Source organism: Octopus bimaculoides, chromosome 6 (assembly GCF_046866305.1).
Source record: "Octopus bimaculoides isolate indiv1 chromosome 6, ASM4686630v1, whole genome shotgun sequence".
NCBI lineage: Eukaryota > Metazoa > Mollusca > Cephalopoda > Octopoda > Octopodidae > Octopus > Octopus bimaculoides.
The window spans coordinates 13,649,784-13,667,960 of NC_142933.1; the positions used below are offsets into that span (position 1 = coordinate 13,649,784).

General features: G+C 37.2%; 1 long non-coding RNA gene across 1 annotated transcript; it reads right to left on the minus strand.

Annotated features, from left to right (window-relative positions):
• Nucleotides 1-5,632: 5,632 nt before the first annotated feature.
• Nucleotides 5,633-13,351, minus strand: LOC106872971 (uncharacterized). The gene is made up of 3 exons (XR_016242106.1): nucleotides 12,972-13,351; nucleotides 7,253-7,432; nucleotides 5,633-5,757 (listed from the first exon to the last, which is right to left on the minus strand). It is a non-coding gene; the product is annotated as an uncharacterized LOC106872971 (long non-coding RNA).
• Nucleotides 13,352-18,177: the final 4,826 nt, after the last annotated feature.

Genomic DNA, 18,177 nt, shown 5'->3' on the forward strand with positions numbered 1-18,177 from the left:
TAAGCTATACTTAAAAAATATTTTGTCGACCACGTGAGAAAAGGTTACAGAATAGGCACACGCCAGTAAAGGTCACAGAATGTGAGAAAGCAACCATACTATGGGACATCACAATACACATAGATACAGAAATTAAAGGCAATAGACCGAATATAGTTGTTAGAGACATCAAGAAAAAACTTGCTTTCTAATCTATGTATTAATACCAGCAGATAACAACGTTTCTCTAAAAGAAATGGAGAAACTTTCGAAATACAATGACCTAGAAATAGAGGTAACACGAATGTGGAGTCTAAAAACAGAAACAATTCCTATCATAGTTGGCGCATTAGGTATAATAATAAAAAATATTCAGACAAATACATAGCAAAAATACCAAGTTAACAAGTATACATATCATAAAGAAAATAGTACTACAATTCACCGCACACATCCTACGTAAAACTCATTTAATTCAGTAAAAATAAGAGCATCACAACAAACCATATCACATACCCAAGGTACACAGACCTGCGCTTGGTAGTGCAGTGAAAGCACGTGACAAAAATAGGACTACTGAATAATAATAATAATAATAATAATAATAATAATAATTATTATTATTATTATTATTATTATTATTATTATTATTATTATTATTATTATTATTATTATTATCATCATCGTCATCATTATTATTATTATTATTATTATTATTATTATTATTATTATTATTATTATTATTTTATGTTTGACTTTTGTTTTGCATTTGTACAAGTTGGATCCAAGTCTCTCCCAGAGACCTCAAGAGACAACAAGTTAGAAGTTCATGTAGGTGTTATGCCTAGGGTACCATATATTTGGATTTGTACAGTTTTGTTCAAGTGAATGTTTAAGAAACCATAAGAAAATTATGTGTTTGCTTTAAAATTTGTGATCTCATAGACAGTATTTTACGTAGGATATGGGCAGTTCCCATGAGCACTATCTTTTGAACTTCAGCCATTTTGGGGTTTCCTGGTATCTGAGCTAGGTAGTAATCAGCCCGTTTCGCTGTCATTCCCAGGGCACCTATGACAATAGGTATTGTTATCGTCTTCAGATTCCACATTTTGCTAATTTCTATTTCAAGATCTTTATATTTGCTGTTTTTGGTAGGTCTTGACAGATACGTTTATATTTATTATTATTATTATTATTATTATTATTATTATTATTATTATTATTATTATTATTGTCTGTAAATATGAGATCATGGAGAACAACACTGAATTTGAACAGTGACAAGGAATCTTGTTAAACAACTAAGTGATGACATCAGGATGTAATTTGGTCTCGATAAATGTGCAAAAGCTACTTTTATCAAAGGAAAACATGACAGAAACATCTAACGTTAACCCTGACCAGCAGAATGTCATAAAATACTTAGAACCAGCGGAGAGCTGCAAATACATAGGGGTACTTGAAGGGGACGGAATCAGAAATTCAGTGATGAGGGAAAGGATCAGGAGAGAATGTTATCGCAGAGTGAGACTAATACTTAAGACAGGGCTGAATGCAAGAAACAGGGTCGAAGTGATTAATGCATTAGCCATACCAGTCGTGACTGGTTTCAATATCATTAACTGGTCAATTACTGAAATATGTAATCTTGACAGAAATTTACGAAAACTGTTGACAATGCATAGAATGAACCACCCTAAAGCAGATATAAATCTACTTTATCTGCCAAGAAAAGAGGGAGGCCGCCGTGGACTTTTACAACTGGCATTAACAAGCAAAATCATCTAAAACAGGAATTGTATAGTTCGGAGCATCCATATGAAGTCAGGATCTCTCATAAACATTCTGAGATTACTTGATGGCTTGGAAGCAAGTTTACCCGTTGCAATTCGTTTTCATTTGCAACAAAGACCTGAATGTCATGTCATATTGGAAAGCGAGAAATTTTAAAAAATGAACAATAAGTTGACAAATAATAAAAGTGGTTTTAATCACAGCGTAAATATTTCTAATTACGTTTCTATTGTTTTAACTATGCCAGCTCTAAGTTATCTTTTCATTTCATACATTGACTTAGATATACCGATGCATGTGGTGGGGATTGCACTTATTTTTCAACAGACTCGATCACGTAACAGTCAACTTTGTGACTTTGTTTTATTTTTCGTCTTTTACCGAAAGAATGAAAGAATGAGGGAATGAAGGTGCGTAACCTAATGCTTAGGGTGTTGCACTCACGATCGGAAGATTATTATTTTGGTGCTGCCTGGACCGAGCGGTATTTTGTGTTCCTCGTTTCGCGTTGATCCAATTCACTCATTATTGAGTAATCCTGCGATGGACTGGCGTCCCATCCAGGATGTTTGTTCTGATATCGGACACATATGCCAGGCAAATCGGATAACCGGCCCCAAGTGTTCACGAAATTAAAATGTTAATGTTCAGAGGTTGAAGATAATGGTGAAAGAATTGAAGGCAATGGCTGCTTCAATGTTATCAGAACTTAAGTAAACAAACACTGAACCGCAAATGAAACGCAAGAAATGTTTGACTGTGAAATACGTTTTAATTTCATTATGTCAGAGATAAATTTTGATAAATCTGATAAAGTCAATTTCATGGATGCACTTTGACAAGTCTATGGATCGTTGTTATGTGACCTGGTAGTGGGCGGATCCAGCACATCGAGATTGTAGGGCATGACATGTTCAATACTGTGTATGTCCTCCCTGGGTGTTCAAAACGGCCATACAACTTCGGTACATGGAGTGCATGAGGCGGTTCCCAAAACCCATTGGCACCTGTGACCACAGCCTGAGGAAAGCTGCCTCCAGGTCCACACAAAATGTCGGCCTTGAGATCACCTAGTTCAGCCGTCTGTGGATTTCATTCCACAGGTTTTCAATTGGATTCAAATCCGGGCTGAGAGACGGCCACGGCATGGTCCTGGTGATGTACTGACGCAGGAAGTCCATGGTGACACTGGTCGTGTGGGAGGGAGCATTGTCCTGCTGGACCACGTGGCTATGATGATTTACGAGGAAGGGAACGGTGTGAGGTCTTAGGATCTAGTCAACGTAGCATTGCGCTGTGATGCCATTCCCCCTGCCTGCACCCGCATTTTGGAACACATGGAACCCAATTCTCTTATTCAGGTCATTAGCACCCCAAACCATGATGCTATGGCCACACCATGCAGCTCTCTCCATGACAAATGCGTCTCGAGCGTTCACTCCTCCTACGCCACACCCTCAATCTGCCATTCGAGATGGAAACGCAGTACCGACTCTCATCAGAGAAGACTATCGACCTCCAATGTTGATGCTGCCAATTTCAGTGCTCTGTAGCCCACTGTAGTCTTGCCTGACGGTGGTGGGCAGTGAGGGCAAGTCCTCGAGCAGGACAAAGGCAATGAAAGGTTGCTGGTGGCCAATCGACGTAATACTGTGTCGTCACTGATGGGTCGCTGTCCAGTGCCAATGGTCTCGTGGGCTGTCGTGCTGGCCGGTCTGAGACGACCACGGAGGTGTTGCAGGTGAATGAAGCGGCCCTGTCGGGGCGTGGTTACCGGGGGCGCCCTCTGCGGGCACATTCTGCAGTGCTGTTGGTGTTGTATCTCTATTGGAGGCGATAGATGTTGCTGACAGACATTGTGAGCTTTCGCAACAACCTCGGCAAGCTGCCCTGCTTGCAATCGACCGATAGCTTGTTGTCTCTGCGCTGCTGACATTCGGGTCATACTTGATGCGTCCAAATTAAGAATGTCAGGAATACAGTTCAAGCTGATACTTACATCCATAATCTCCATAAGATGCACGTGCATTTTGGTCTTCATGACAACTGTTTCCGACTGCAACCCACGGTATTCAACGCAAGTGCCTTTTGGCTTCTCGTTTCAGAGAAGCTTCAAAAGGTTACCTGCAATTTGTGTCTCAGCCATAAACCAGCATGACTTGGAATATTTTCATTTACACCCTGGAAATAAATTTTCAGAATATATCATATAAGAATGATATCTGAAAACCTCACGTTTCTTTTGCGGCTCAGTCTGATATTAAGTTGAAATTTTCTCTTATTTCCTTACCATAAACGTTGTAATGATAATAGTTTCAAATTTTAGCACAAGACCAGCAGATTTGTGAGGAAGGGGTTTGTCGGTACTTTTATTAGCCATGAAAGGATTTAAAGCAATGTTGACCACTCTGAGATTTGAACCCAATACGCAAAGAGCCGAAACAAATACTTCCTTATTTCGACTTCGCTTTGCTTTTAAGTTTACTCACCTCATCACAAGTTTAATTAGGCATTTTTTAATGTTAATGTCATTAAATATATAAATAGTAACAAAACTAATGTTTCTAATGAGCCTGATATCGCTAGGTTGGGAGGCGCAATGGCCCAGTGGTTAGGGCAGCAGACTTGCGGTCATAAGATCGCGGTTTGGATTCCCAGACCGGGCGTTGTGAGTGTTTATTGAGCGAAAAGCACCTAAAACTCCACGAGGCTCCGGCAGGAGATGGTGGCGAACACTGCTGTACTCCTTCACCACAACTTTCTATCACTCTTACTTCCTGTTTCTGTTGTGCCTGTATTTCAAAGGGTCAGCCTTGTCACTCTGTGTCACGCTGAATATCCCCCGAGAACTACGTTAAGGGTACACGTGTCTGTGGAGTGCTCAGCCACTTGCACGTTAATTTCACAAGTAGGCTGTTCCGTTGGTCGGATCAACTGGAACCCTCGACGTTGAAAACAACGGAGTGCCAACAACAACAACAACAACAACAACAACAACAACAACAACAACAAATCTCTAAGTTAACCGGTTTAATCTTTTTTGACATGATAAAGTTTCAAAGCTTACAAAGTTTATACTGATCCGAAGAGATCTAATAACATCGAGACATTCCTCGTATCTTGTACCTTAGACGACGGAATGATTAACAGTATTAGTTTAAAGTTGCTAATTAACTAATGTTGAATGTTCTTCACTGTGTGAATATATCTGGAACGTTTCTTATACTCATTAAAAAAACATGATTATTAACTGTTGTAACCAAACAGGTTGATCGACTATGAATAAGTTTGTTAACACAGAAGGAATACCCACAGCTCACGTCTACAATATAGGAGAGATAATAGAGCAAAGAAGACTTTAGAAGGTATTATCTATTGCTCAGTTTAAAATTGGGATCAAATCCAGCAGTAAATATGGAATAATTTTCAGTAGAATGTCTCTTACTGGACCAACATGATTGAAAAGTGTTTGATCAAAGGAATATATTTTTGTTTTATTTATGATCATTTAAAGTGTTTTAGGGTGTTAGACTTATTGTTCTATCTAAATATCAGTGTACACGTTGCAATACGGCCTAGACAAATGGAGAAATTCAGTCAAGTCACTGGCTACAAATGTAAATATATTGTGAAGCCACATGGCCAGAAGTTGTAAAACCAAGCTGTTTTCCTGAAGTTAAGAAAGAAACAAAAATACATGACAGCAATCGGTTGTTTCATCAAACTTGTTAACGTTTGTCTATATTGAGTAGAATACATAAAAAATTATTTATATTTTTAATTTAAATTTCAATAAATTCTGTTGTATAATGGCAATAAATACGAAAGCAAATAAATGAAAAGACGACGCAGTGAATTATGTTTTAAAGCACTTTATTTTTCTATAAAAATGCAATTGAAATTATCTCAGGTTCGACGCTCGCATCGGGTTTTTTATATGAATTCGTTGGTAGGGATCATTTCGGAAGCTCAAAGTGATTTCTGAAAAATAAAATTAAATAAACAAACACGGGTTTTTAAAGAGTAAAATGATTTCAGTTAACTTCATCTGTTAAAAATACTGCAAGATCTGCTACATAAAACGATGCTACTGTGGATCAGAGGAATATACGTCCGGGACATATATTCTTGGTGTACGCGATTGAAACGGCATTAAATTAAAATCTCTGCATTATACTTATCGCATATAAACCGGTGAGAGATTGGATACTGAAGATTTCCCTCTGTGAAAAAAACCTTTTCACAGACATGTAGTGTAAGCACAATATATTAAGGAAAGTAATGAGAACGCCACATACATTCTGCCCTCCGTACACCGAAGTTTTATTCAGCTCGTCGGCTATTCGCAATATCAGTGCATATATTATTCCCTGTTTCCTTTATATCCGGGAGAACAGACATCATCTATGCACATTACTGGCTACACATGATTGACAATGTCCAAGGAGGCCAAAATGCACCTGGCATTCGCGAGAATCGCTGCCCAGGGGACATTTTTGTGTTGTTTCTAGCTATATATTTTGTTTTTGAATCATACCTGTCAACGATGTGTATTTATGACAAATAAAGAAGTATATAACGTCCTTATACTCAAAAGGTTGGTGAGTTAAGTGACATGAATTTGTTTATACCAGAAACGAAGACCTCAATAGAGATTTGGCTGAGTTATATCGGCATTGATTGTAATGTATATTTGAAATTTAAATGTAATTATAAAAGATCAGTTCGTGAAATTAAACTGCATAATCTATATTTCCTTAATGGATGCAAGACAGTTCAAAGAGAAATAAAACTGTTAGAGGATTTGAACTTTGATTTTATAATATCGAAACATTGTAAATACTGTTACGCATTTAGCCTTGCATTCTATATTTGCGACATGTTCACGTAATTTTAGTCGAAAATATATAAAGGATGATAGAAAGTTTGCATCAGAGATATTAAAAGGAAGTTTTAATGACCCAACTCTGAACTATGCACCCCATCGGGTAACATTACTCCAAAGATTCTTCGAAGGAATCATGTTTCGGACGCTTTTATTTACTTGTAGTTTAGGGGAAAATAGAAATATTTGAGAATTTAATTTTTCGCTCTTTTGAAAATACAGAGGCTACTAAAAGTTCTGGGATGTTAAGGACGCAGTGGAACCGTAGTTCTGATTATGACGCAGTTAGTTCGAGTTTACAGTTGTTGCTTGTTTTTGAATGGCTATGATGACTTCCGCACTGAAATTATATTTCTTTAAATATCCTTTTTTTCTCGTTTTCTTATAAATTAACTTCACAATGTTTATAAAGAAGCCGTTGGAGATTAACCATGGAGAAATTCACGACCGAACAACGAACATAAATGTTTAGAGAATATGATTTTAGGACTGCTATACTACGAAATTTTCGGAGTTTCATCACAAGAAACAGATGTGATAGAAGGAACAAAAATAAAAATAACAATAAAAAGTAAAAAAACAAATACTCACAACGGATCCTACAGTCGGATTCTGTGGGAGTGGTACATCTTTGTAGCTGGACGCTAAAGTAAAGACCGGCTTGGCATGCCATGGACGGATAAGAGGTTCGGTTGTAGCAAGGAATATACCTAGTACAATCTTGTGGGTCACGGTTATTTCCGTATGCGAATGGGTTACAGAGAGGATCATCTGTAAAAAAAAAGAAATTAAATGATATATTGGCTTCCAATGTTGGCACAAGGTCAGCAATTTTATTTGGCGGGGGTGGGGTAAGTTGAATGCATCGTTCCCAATGCTCAACTGGTATTTATTTTATCGAAAACCCGAATGGCTGCAAGGTAAGGTCGACATCGGTGGATTTAAATAAAATATTAATAATCTAGGAGTGGCTGTGCGGTAAGTAGCTTGCTTACGAACAACATGATTCCGGGTTCAGTCCCACTGCGTGGCACCTTAGGCATGTGTTCTCTACTAATAGCCTCGGGCCAACCAAAGCCTTGTGAGTAGATTTGGTAGATGGAAACTGAAAGAAGCCCGTCGTATATATGTATATATATATGTATGTGAGTGTAAATGTTTGTGTGTTTGTCCCCCTAAAATCGTTTGACAACCGATGGTGGTGTGTTTACGTCCCTGTAACTTAGCGGTTCGGCAAAAGACACCGATAGAATAAGTACCAGGCTTCCAAAGAATAAGTCCTGGAGTCGATTTGCTCGACTAAAAGGCGGTGCTCCAGCATGGCCACAGTCAAAAGACTGAAACAAGTAAAGAGACAGAGTAATCGTCTACAACCGCTTATGTTTAGTATTTCAAGATGTCATGGGGGCAAGTTGATAGAAATGTTAGAGAGTCGGGGGAAACAACCTTGTGATGTTTATTCCGGATCTTTACATTCTGAGGTCGGGATCGATAGCATAAAGCACAGTAAAGTATTGTGATCAGTGGCATCGATTATTCTCCTCCCCTCAAAACTGCTGAACTGGCGCCTCAGTTAGAAATCCTTATTTCTAACAACTTACATAGTATGTATCACACGTGACCAACTGTAAGCAGACGATAGATAATACTTGAATTTAATGCAATTCAGAAAGATTTTTCATTATGTACAGACTTTATCTATATATCTCTATCTATCTCTTTGTCTGTGTCACTCTCTTTTGTCCCCCACTCACCATATATATATATATATATATATATATATATATATATATATATATATATATATATATATATATATATATATATATATGTACAGGTAGATAGATAGATAGAGACATAGATAGACAGGCAGACAGACAATCAGACAGACAGACTGATAGATAGATACATACATACATACATACATACATACATACAAAACAAACATACAAATCTGCGCATACACTAACACCAAATACTGCACACACACACACATATGCACAAATACCTAGATGATGTTGATAAAAGTTTCAATGAAGGAGCCTTGAATCTATGTTAGAGTCCGGCTCTTTCTCTATGGACAAGAAATACAGAAATGAAACTGATTGATAACATACATACACACATATAATACATACATGCATGCATATGTGTATGTATCTGTATTAACGTATATATGTAAATATGCATGTGTTTATGTACTGACTTCTATTTCTCACGTCTGTATAGCCTAGCAAGTATGTTTATATGTATGCGTATGTTTGTGTATGTGTGTTTATGTATGAGCCTGGATCTGTGTTTTCCTGATCTGTGCTTCACAATTTTTAAGGGTCATTCACTTGGTACATACATGTAGATAGATAGATAGATAGATAGATAGATAGATAGATAGATAGATAGATAGATAGATACATACATACATACATACATACATAAATGATGGAAGTGAAAATTGCACTAAAAGTAAATGCAAGACATTTCAATTTCAGAAGAAATTTAATGAAAATGATTTTAAAATTATATAAAAAAAAAAAATAATAATAATACTGGTATCGATGATGAATCTCATGTTATTAAATATTAGTAAAATGTTACAAAAATTGAAGTAAAAACAGTTTATCTTGAACACAGAGTCTCCAGACCCACAGTTGACCATTTTCAGGAAATACAGCAAATCTGGACTCATCAGATAATATGACAGTGTCCCAACATGCTAGTGGCTTCTTCACTGGCCCAATCCATTCTTCGCTTGACGTTGGCTTGTTGAAGAAGTGGCTTCCTACTTGCTACTCAGCCACATAAACCAAGATTTTGACCCTTAAAAGATAAACTGTTTTACTTCCTATTTTTATAAATTTTAACTGATATTTGATAAGATGGAATTCATTATCGAAACCGATAATATTTTCTTTATATAATTTTCAAATCATTTTATTAAATTTCTTCTTAAACCTATATGTCTTACATTTACTACTGAGCTTATTACCACGTCCATATTTTCTATTTGGAAATTTGATTTGTATAGATCCCGAATCTCTTTTCAACTCTCTCTCTCTCTCTCTCTCTCTCCACACACACACACACACACACACACACACACACACACACACACACACACACACATATTGCAATTAAAATATAAAGAAATAAACAGATGTTGAGTTGTATTCAGGGCAGACGCGAGAGATTGTAGCTTTACGATTGTTAAAGAAGATAAATATTACACTAGAAGTGTGGTGAAATTGGATCTCTCCTAAACACTCTGAGAGTACTTGATGGCTTGGAAGCAAGTCTACCCCGTTGCAATTCGTTTACATTTGCAACAAAGACCTGAATGTCACGTCGTTTTAGAAACCGAGAAATAAAATAAATTAACACTTATTTGACAAATAATAGAGATTTTTTTTTAATCACCACATAAATATTTCTAATTACCTTTCTTTTTCTCTTGTGTTAACTACATCAGCTCCAAGTTATGTTTCATTTCGTACATTGACATAGAAATACCGATACATGTGGTGGTGATGGTGGGGGATCACACTTAGTTTGAACAGACTTGATCACGTAACAGTCAGTATTTTGTTTCTTTTTTAAATTATTTTTTGTCTTTCATCGAAAGAATGAAAGAATGAGAGAATGAAGATGCGTATCCTAGTGTTTAGGGTGTGGCACTCACGATCGGAAGATTATTTGGCGGGGGGGGGGCACCTAGACCGAGTTGTATGGTTTCTGATCTTAACTGATTGAAAGTGTTATCATGTATGTTGTGTTAATCCCGTTCACTAGTGAATAATCCTGCGACGGACTGGCGTCCCGTCCAGTGTGTGTGTGTTCTGACCCCCGTCACATATGTTATGGAAATGGGGTCACCGGCCCTTTGCAGTTTCGAAATCAAAACGTTAATGTACAGGGTTTGATGATAATGATGATAAACTTGAAGGCAATGACTGCTTCAATGTAATCAGAGCTTAATGTAACATAAGGCTGATATTAAGTTGATATTTTCGCTGATCTCCTTACCATTGTAATATTAATGGTTTCAAATTTTAGCACAAGGTACTTTATTTTATCAACTACGAAAGGATTTAAAGTAATGTGGACCTCTGAGAATTGAACCCAGAACGCAAAGAGCCGAAACAAATACAGCAATGCAAAATTACTTCCAATGCTGTAACGAATCCTGCTTTCTACCATTCTTCGTAATTTTGAATTTAATCAAAGGCCACTAAAATTGACCCCAGTACTTGATTTGTACTATATTTTCTAAAGCGTCGAACAGGGAAGAACAGCGCTGACCACGGATTAATTTAAAATCCCAAAGGAGGTAACAAATACCGCAAGGCACATTTCCCGACGACCTTCGCGATACTGTCAGTTCGCTACACTATAGTAATAATAACAACAACAATAATAATAATCTTTCCTACTCTAGGCATAAGGCCCGAAATTTTATTTAGGGGAGGTGGGGGCCAGTCGATTAGATCGACCCCAGTACGCAACTGATACATAATTTATCGACCCCGAAATGATGAAAGGTAAAGCCGATCCTGAAGGCATTTGAACACAGAACGTAAGAATGTCTGACGAAATACCGCTAGGCATTTCGTCCGGCTTGCTACCAATTCGGCTATCTCACCGCCTTACTACTACTACTACTACCATTACTACTACTACTACTACTACTACTACTACTACTACTACTACTGCTGCTGCTGCTGCTGCTGCTGCTGCTGCTGCTGCTGCTGCTGCTGCTGCTGCTACTACTACTACTACTACTAATAATAATAATAATAATAAATGCCCGGATGCAGTACCAGGCAGTGGCTCTCATGGTTTCTGATCTTAACTGATTGAAAGTGTTATCATGTACATTGTTTTGTCTTGGTATAAAAGATTGGCTACAGCAAATATTCTGCTTAATACCACAGATTTGCTTGTCAGTTGTTTGACCTTAACCAGTTGAGCATGTCCCTAGGTGGCTGTTGATATGTGCATCTCTGATCACGAGCAGAAGTAGTGGGTGCACTTGGTACGATAAGGTGATGTCAGTAGTGGGTGCACTTGGTATGATAAGAAGGGGATGTCAGAAGCATCTAGATAATATCCTAGGAGAACTATGTCCCAGAGAAATGCAAAAGATTGTGCTGACAAGTACTGCCCACATTGTTACGAATATCTTTTCAGTTTAAATGTATGTGTTGTCTTACATGAAGGTATTTCGCTTCTGCTCTGCCCCTCCTCAAACTGTCAGTCATACTATAACATCTCTTATACTTCATTCGCCCTAAGACGTTGGGTGTGTCTCGTCGAGTGATTATAGTAGTAGCAGTAGTAGTAGTAGTAGTAGTAGTAGTAGTAGTAGTAGTAGTAGTAGTAGTAGTAGTAGTAGTAGTTGTAGTTGTAATAGTACATTGTTTTATCTCGGTATAAAAGATGGGCTACAGCAAATAATCTGCTCAATACCTCAGATTTGCTTGTCAGCTGCTTGACCGTGACCAGTTGAGCATGTTCCTTAGTGGTAATGGCTGACGATATGTGCAGCTCTGATCACAAGCAGAAGTAGTGCTAGATTATCAGAGATGGCTCTGTGCTGAGAAGAATACTTTGGAGTTTGGATGATACACCTCTGAAAACATAGGTGTTTCATTCAACATTCTTAAACAACCCTGATTCAGGGAACTTTTGAGCGGGACGGGCTACTCGACCTGAAGAAAATTCCAACTGGGTCCCATTTGCAAGGTCATGCGCTGTATATCTTGATATGAGATCCACACGTTGCGCACATAAGGTTGTGATGCATGAGCCTGGCGTACCCTTATCAGACGGTTGTCATGATGGGTATACTGGTCTTCGTATATTTTACCTCAGTGACAATAATAATAATAATAATAATAATAATAATAATAATATTAATATGAAAGGTTAGCTTGGGAAGTTAAGCAGCTGTGGTCGATTAAAAAGGTAGTAGTAGTACCAATAATTGTCGGAGCCCTGGGAACAGTGAGCAAAAATCTCGAGAAGTACGTGGAACACATAGGGGCTGCAATGAGGGTGAAGCAGTCGCAGAAAGCAGCACTGCTTGGAACCGCTCGAATACTCCCGAAGGTGCTCTAAAAATAAGAGGTGTTACCTTAGTTCACTGGTAGCGAACAGTTGACACCATAGTACATCTCCAGCGTTAGAAGATGTGCAAAGGTAATAATAATAATAATAATAATAATAATAATAATAATAATAATAATAATAATAATGATGATGATGATGATGATGATAATAATAATTACAATAAAGTAAACAAACATAAACTTACTGAATTTTCCTCCATAAATGACACGGTTACAATCGTCAAATTGGCTGTTCCTCATCACACAGACTTGTTGAGACTGTGAAAACACTGTTCCCCTACCACATGCTAAAGATCGTCGAAACATAGGATTACATAAATAAAATTCACTGCAGTTCCTTGGTGATCGCAGAAAATTTGATCCCGGTCTAATTTCTGTCTGCTTACATATGGTCATAATGTCTTGGTTGTAGACTGCTGTGACTGCGATCAAGAGAAAAACAGCTGCAATACGAAACTCCATTGTCGTAATATTTTATCAGTTGTTAAATATAACGAGAGTGTTTAAACGAATTGCTTTGCAATGATTCTATCACAAGAGACTGATAACCTCAGAAAATGTGACTGAGATCTCTTAAAGTATGTTTCTTATATAGTCTATCCACAGGGTTAAAGTGAGGTTTAGGTTTAGGTTTGGGGAAAATGCTTCGGGTTATTATTTAAGTGATTCAACATTTGGTCTCCATTTTTTAAGCTCGTGAGCGTCCGCCCAAGAACCTTGCTAAACAACTTGTTTCATCCTTTAAGTAAATCCCATCCGTTCACTGTCCCTGTATAACACTCTACCATCCCTTCTGTTTGAAGCCTTATTTTCTTTTCCTCATATTCATGAGGCATATACATACACGCACGCATGCATGCACACAGACACACATACATACACTCACACAGACGCATGAACACATGCACTCTTCTTTGTTATATGGGGAATCTGATGTTTGTTCATCGACTTGATTCTGGGTATCATAACACACCTTTTGATACATTCTCCTCTGTCTGTCTATTTCCCCTCCCTCTCCCCAATCTCTCTCTCTCTGTCTCTCTCTCTCTCTCTGTCTCTCTGTCTCTCTCTCTCTGTCTCTCTCTCTCTCTCTCTCTCTCTCTCCCTTTCTTTTACTTCTATGCTCTTTGTTCTTCTTCCTAATTTGTATCCTGTTGCACTCTTTTCACGTTCTCTTTCACTTCTCGTTTCTCGTCTCTCTCTTCTCTTACTCTCACCTCCCCCCACTCTCTGCCTCCTATCTTACATTTATTTATTTTTGTCCAGTGGCTCCCAAATTCAACGGTGTCATATCAACGTGGTTTCACCGCATACTTCTCTCCAAATTATATTTAAATTTAACTTCAGTTAAGCTATACTGAGAAAATAACAGCCGACAGTGATTCATTGAACTCTTGTTTATTGCGTGTCAAACATTTACAAACGTGACAAAGAGCAATCTACCCCTACAGACCAGGTCGTGTTATACGCCTCACCAGAAATGCTTTACGAGCTTATGAGCAATGTCCTACACACATAATTGTTACATTTAAACTAAAATAACCAAGTCCCTAACCAACATCTAAGCGGTGCAATCGCTAACCTGGAATCTTTCTTCCACTATCATCTTATAATCAAATTACGTTTAAAACAACAAACTTTTAATTTACTTATGTTTTGACAGACAGTCTCTAGAACAATACTCTGTGCAAATCAAATATATGGCACCCTAGTCACAACACAAACTTGAAATTCTAACTTGTTTTGTCATGGGGTCTCTGGGTGAGACTTAGATTCAACTTGTACAAATACAAAGCAAAATCCAAATATTAATAATAGTTGTAATTATCCATTCTACTAAAGGCAAAACGCCTGAAATTTTAGGGGAGGGGACTCGTCGTTTATATGAACCCCAGTACACGGCTGGTATCTATTTTATCGGAAGAATGAAATGCAAAGTCTTCAACTGCGGAATTTGAACTCAGAACGTAAGGATGGCCGAAAGGCAGCAACGCATTTTACTTGGCGCGCTAACAATTCTGCCAGCTCACCCTCTTAATAATATCAATAATAAAATTGATACTAATAAAAATGATGGTTTCACATTTTGTCACAAGGGCAGAAATTTTCGGGGGGGGGGGATGAGTCAATTACATACACAACAGTACTTTACTAGTACTTAATTTATCGACCCCTGAAAGGAAGAAAAGTAAAGTCGACTTCGGTGGAATTTGAACTTAGAGTGTAGCGACCGGCGAAATACTGCTAAGCATTTTTACCCGCCTTGCTAACGATTCTGCCAGCTAGCCGCCTTAGTAGTAGTAGTAGTAGTAGTAGTAGTAGTAGTAGTAGTAGTAGTAGTAGTAATGATAATAATAATAATAATAATAATAATAATAATAATAATAATAATAATAAGAAGAAGAAGAAGAAGAAGAAGAAGAAGAAGAAGAAGAAGAAGAAGAAGAAGAAGAAGAAGAAGAAGAAGAAGAAGAAGTTGTCAAGGCCTTCTATCATGCCATTTATCTCCCCACAAATAAATCTAACGCTGAACAAACCTGCTGAAACTGGAGACAGAGGCACCTTGAAGTAAGATCCTACACAGACAGCAACAAACTTGCCTACGTAAGAAGTAACATGATGAAAAAGAATTTACTAACTGATTTGGAGAATGACCGAATTAAACGATCAGTAAGGGATAAAAGGAACGAATTTGCAGCTAATGAATGTACTACTGAGAAAATAATTATAGACCAGCCTAGGTCTGAGGAAAATGCAGTACAGATAGAAAGAGTGAATGTATCTGATAAGCAAAGTGAAATACTCTCTGAACGAACCATAAACACAAAGGCAGATGAAAATCAAATAGATGAAGAAAGTAACACAAAATCTGACTCAACTGAAGTAGATGATCTAAAAAATCAAATGATTGAATGGCTGAAAATTAAAGAAGCCAGTATGAATGAACGTGACACCGACCCAAAAATTCGCCATTCTAACCAAAACCTGAAAGTAATTGGTAAAATCCGCCTTGCACGTAAGGATATATATTTTCAGCTAATGATGTTCATTCCCACAAAAAGCCTACTTGGCAAGAGCGTATTCAACACCAAATTCAGCTATCTAGGTCTGACGTAGAATGCTTTAAAAAACTTAAGTTTGACAAGACTATCAAACCAACAAAAATCCGAAAATTAAAGAAATAAAATAATATGAAACCATACTTAACACCGATACCACTATAGACACTATCAAGCAAAAAATATGTGCTAAAGCTGCCCGCTTAGCAAGGTATTATAAGTGCGTTAGATTCTTCAAAGACAACAACATGTTCAATAACAACCCCAAAAAACTTTTTACAGGAAAATAGGGAAAATACCAGTTACAATAAAGTCTGTCCTATCAAAATAAGACGTGCAGGAATTTTTGAATAAAATTTGAGCAGAAGAAAAAACATACAATAAAAAGGCTTCTTGGATTGATAGAATATCTACTGACTTAAGATTCCTTAAAAGGGCAAAAGTGGAAGGGTGTCAAGGTAGCGGATGTGAGATCTGCTCTCAGGAAGTCAAGCAAATGGAAGACTTCCGGAAAGGATAAAATTCCTAACTTCTGGTTGAATAACTTCCCAGTGAGCCATTAACTGCTAACAAAACTTTACAACAATATTTTGCAACAACCTAGCCTGATTCCTTCTTGGCTAGTTAATGGTGTTACATTCCTACTTCCAAAATATGAAGAAACAAATTAACCAAAAAATTATAGACCCACAACCTGCTTAACAGCAATGTATAAAATACTAACATTTGTCTTGAATGTAAACGTGGGTCCTATGGTTGTAAAGATCAGCTATTCATCAATAAGATGATCTTGGAAAATTGTCACAAACGACAAAAAAAAAACAACTTTTCGATAGCTTGGATAGACTATAGTCTACCACATACCTGGAAATGTATAAAATAGCATCTACTCTGCGAAACTTCTTGTCTGTAAGTATGACATCATGCAGAACCACACTAACTTTGAGCAGTGACAATGAATCTTTCAATGCCGGAGATGTAAAAATTTCACGTGGCATTTTCCAGGGTGACTCTCTATCACCATTCCTCTTTTGTCTAGCCTCAATGTCTCTCTCTCGAAATTGCTCGACGATGTACAGTATGGCTATAAAATGATTGATAAAAAAATAAATCATCTTTTATAAATGGACGATTTAAAGCTCTTTGCAAAAAAATGACCAACAACTACAGAGCTTACTAGCAATGGGTAAACAATTCAATGATGTCGTTAGGATGCATTTTGGTCTCGATAAATGTACAAAAGCTACCTTTATCAAAGGAAAAATGACAGAAACATTCAACATTAATTTTGACCAGCAGAATATCATAAAGGAGTTAGAACCAACGGAGAAGGGAAATGATCAACAACGAATGTTATCGCAGGGTAAGAGCAATACTCAAGACAGAGTCCCCTACTGTCATCAGAGCATTGGATTCAATACTACCCGATCTGAAAAAAAACAAAACCATCTTAAAACCTTAGAAATATCCTACAATTTAGATGTGTTTCAGAAGTCGGAATTACTTGGAACTGCACACTGATTGCGTAAAGTGCTGTCTGTCTGAGCTCCTTGCTTCGACTTGACAAACAGTACAAACACCCGGTAGACACAATATCTTCAATTAACAACCACACGACATTGTATACTATACGACATTTTTAATAATAATAATAATAATAATAATAATAATAATAATAATAATAATAATAATAATAGAAGCAAAAAAGAGAAGAGTGCCATTGTTATCAAGTGAATGATATTTCGGCATCTCGTGTTCCTTCCACTGGTTCAAAAAATAAACTTGTCAATCTACTTCCTTTTTAGTAATATTTTATAGGATTGAGGTAACACCTCCAGACGGTATACAGAAGCAAAACAAAAGGAAGAGTGCCATTGTTATCAAGTAAACACTAGATGCTGAAATATCGTTCACTTGATAACAATGGCACTCCTCTGTTTTTTTCCTTCTGTATACCTACTGGAGGAGTTACGTCAGTCCTATTAAATATTAATAATAATGATAACAATAATATTAATAATAACATAGTCGATTTCATTGATTTCCCAATCGAAAGAGATCAGGTGCTAGATCAAAATAAACCAGTCCTAGTGGTGGAGGACAAGGTTCAGCATATACGCTATATAGTTGATGCTGTATGCCCTTTTGAAACATGAATAGTCAAGAAGGAAGGCGAATAGCTGAATAGAAACAACCCTCTTAAGTGTGAAATAGCCCGGCTATGGAAAATGAAGGTGAAGATAGTGCCAATTATTGTTGGGGCCTTGGGGGACAGTATCAGAAAGCATCAAGAGGAATATAAGGTTAATTGGAATAGAGTGCCCAGTAGAAG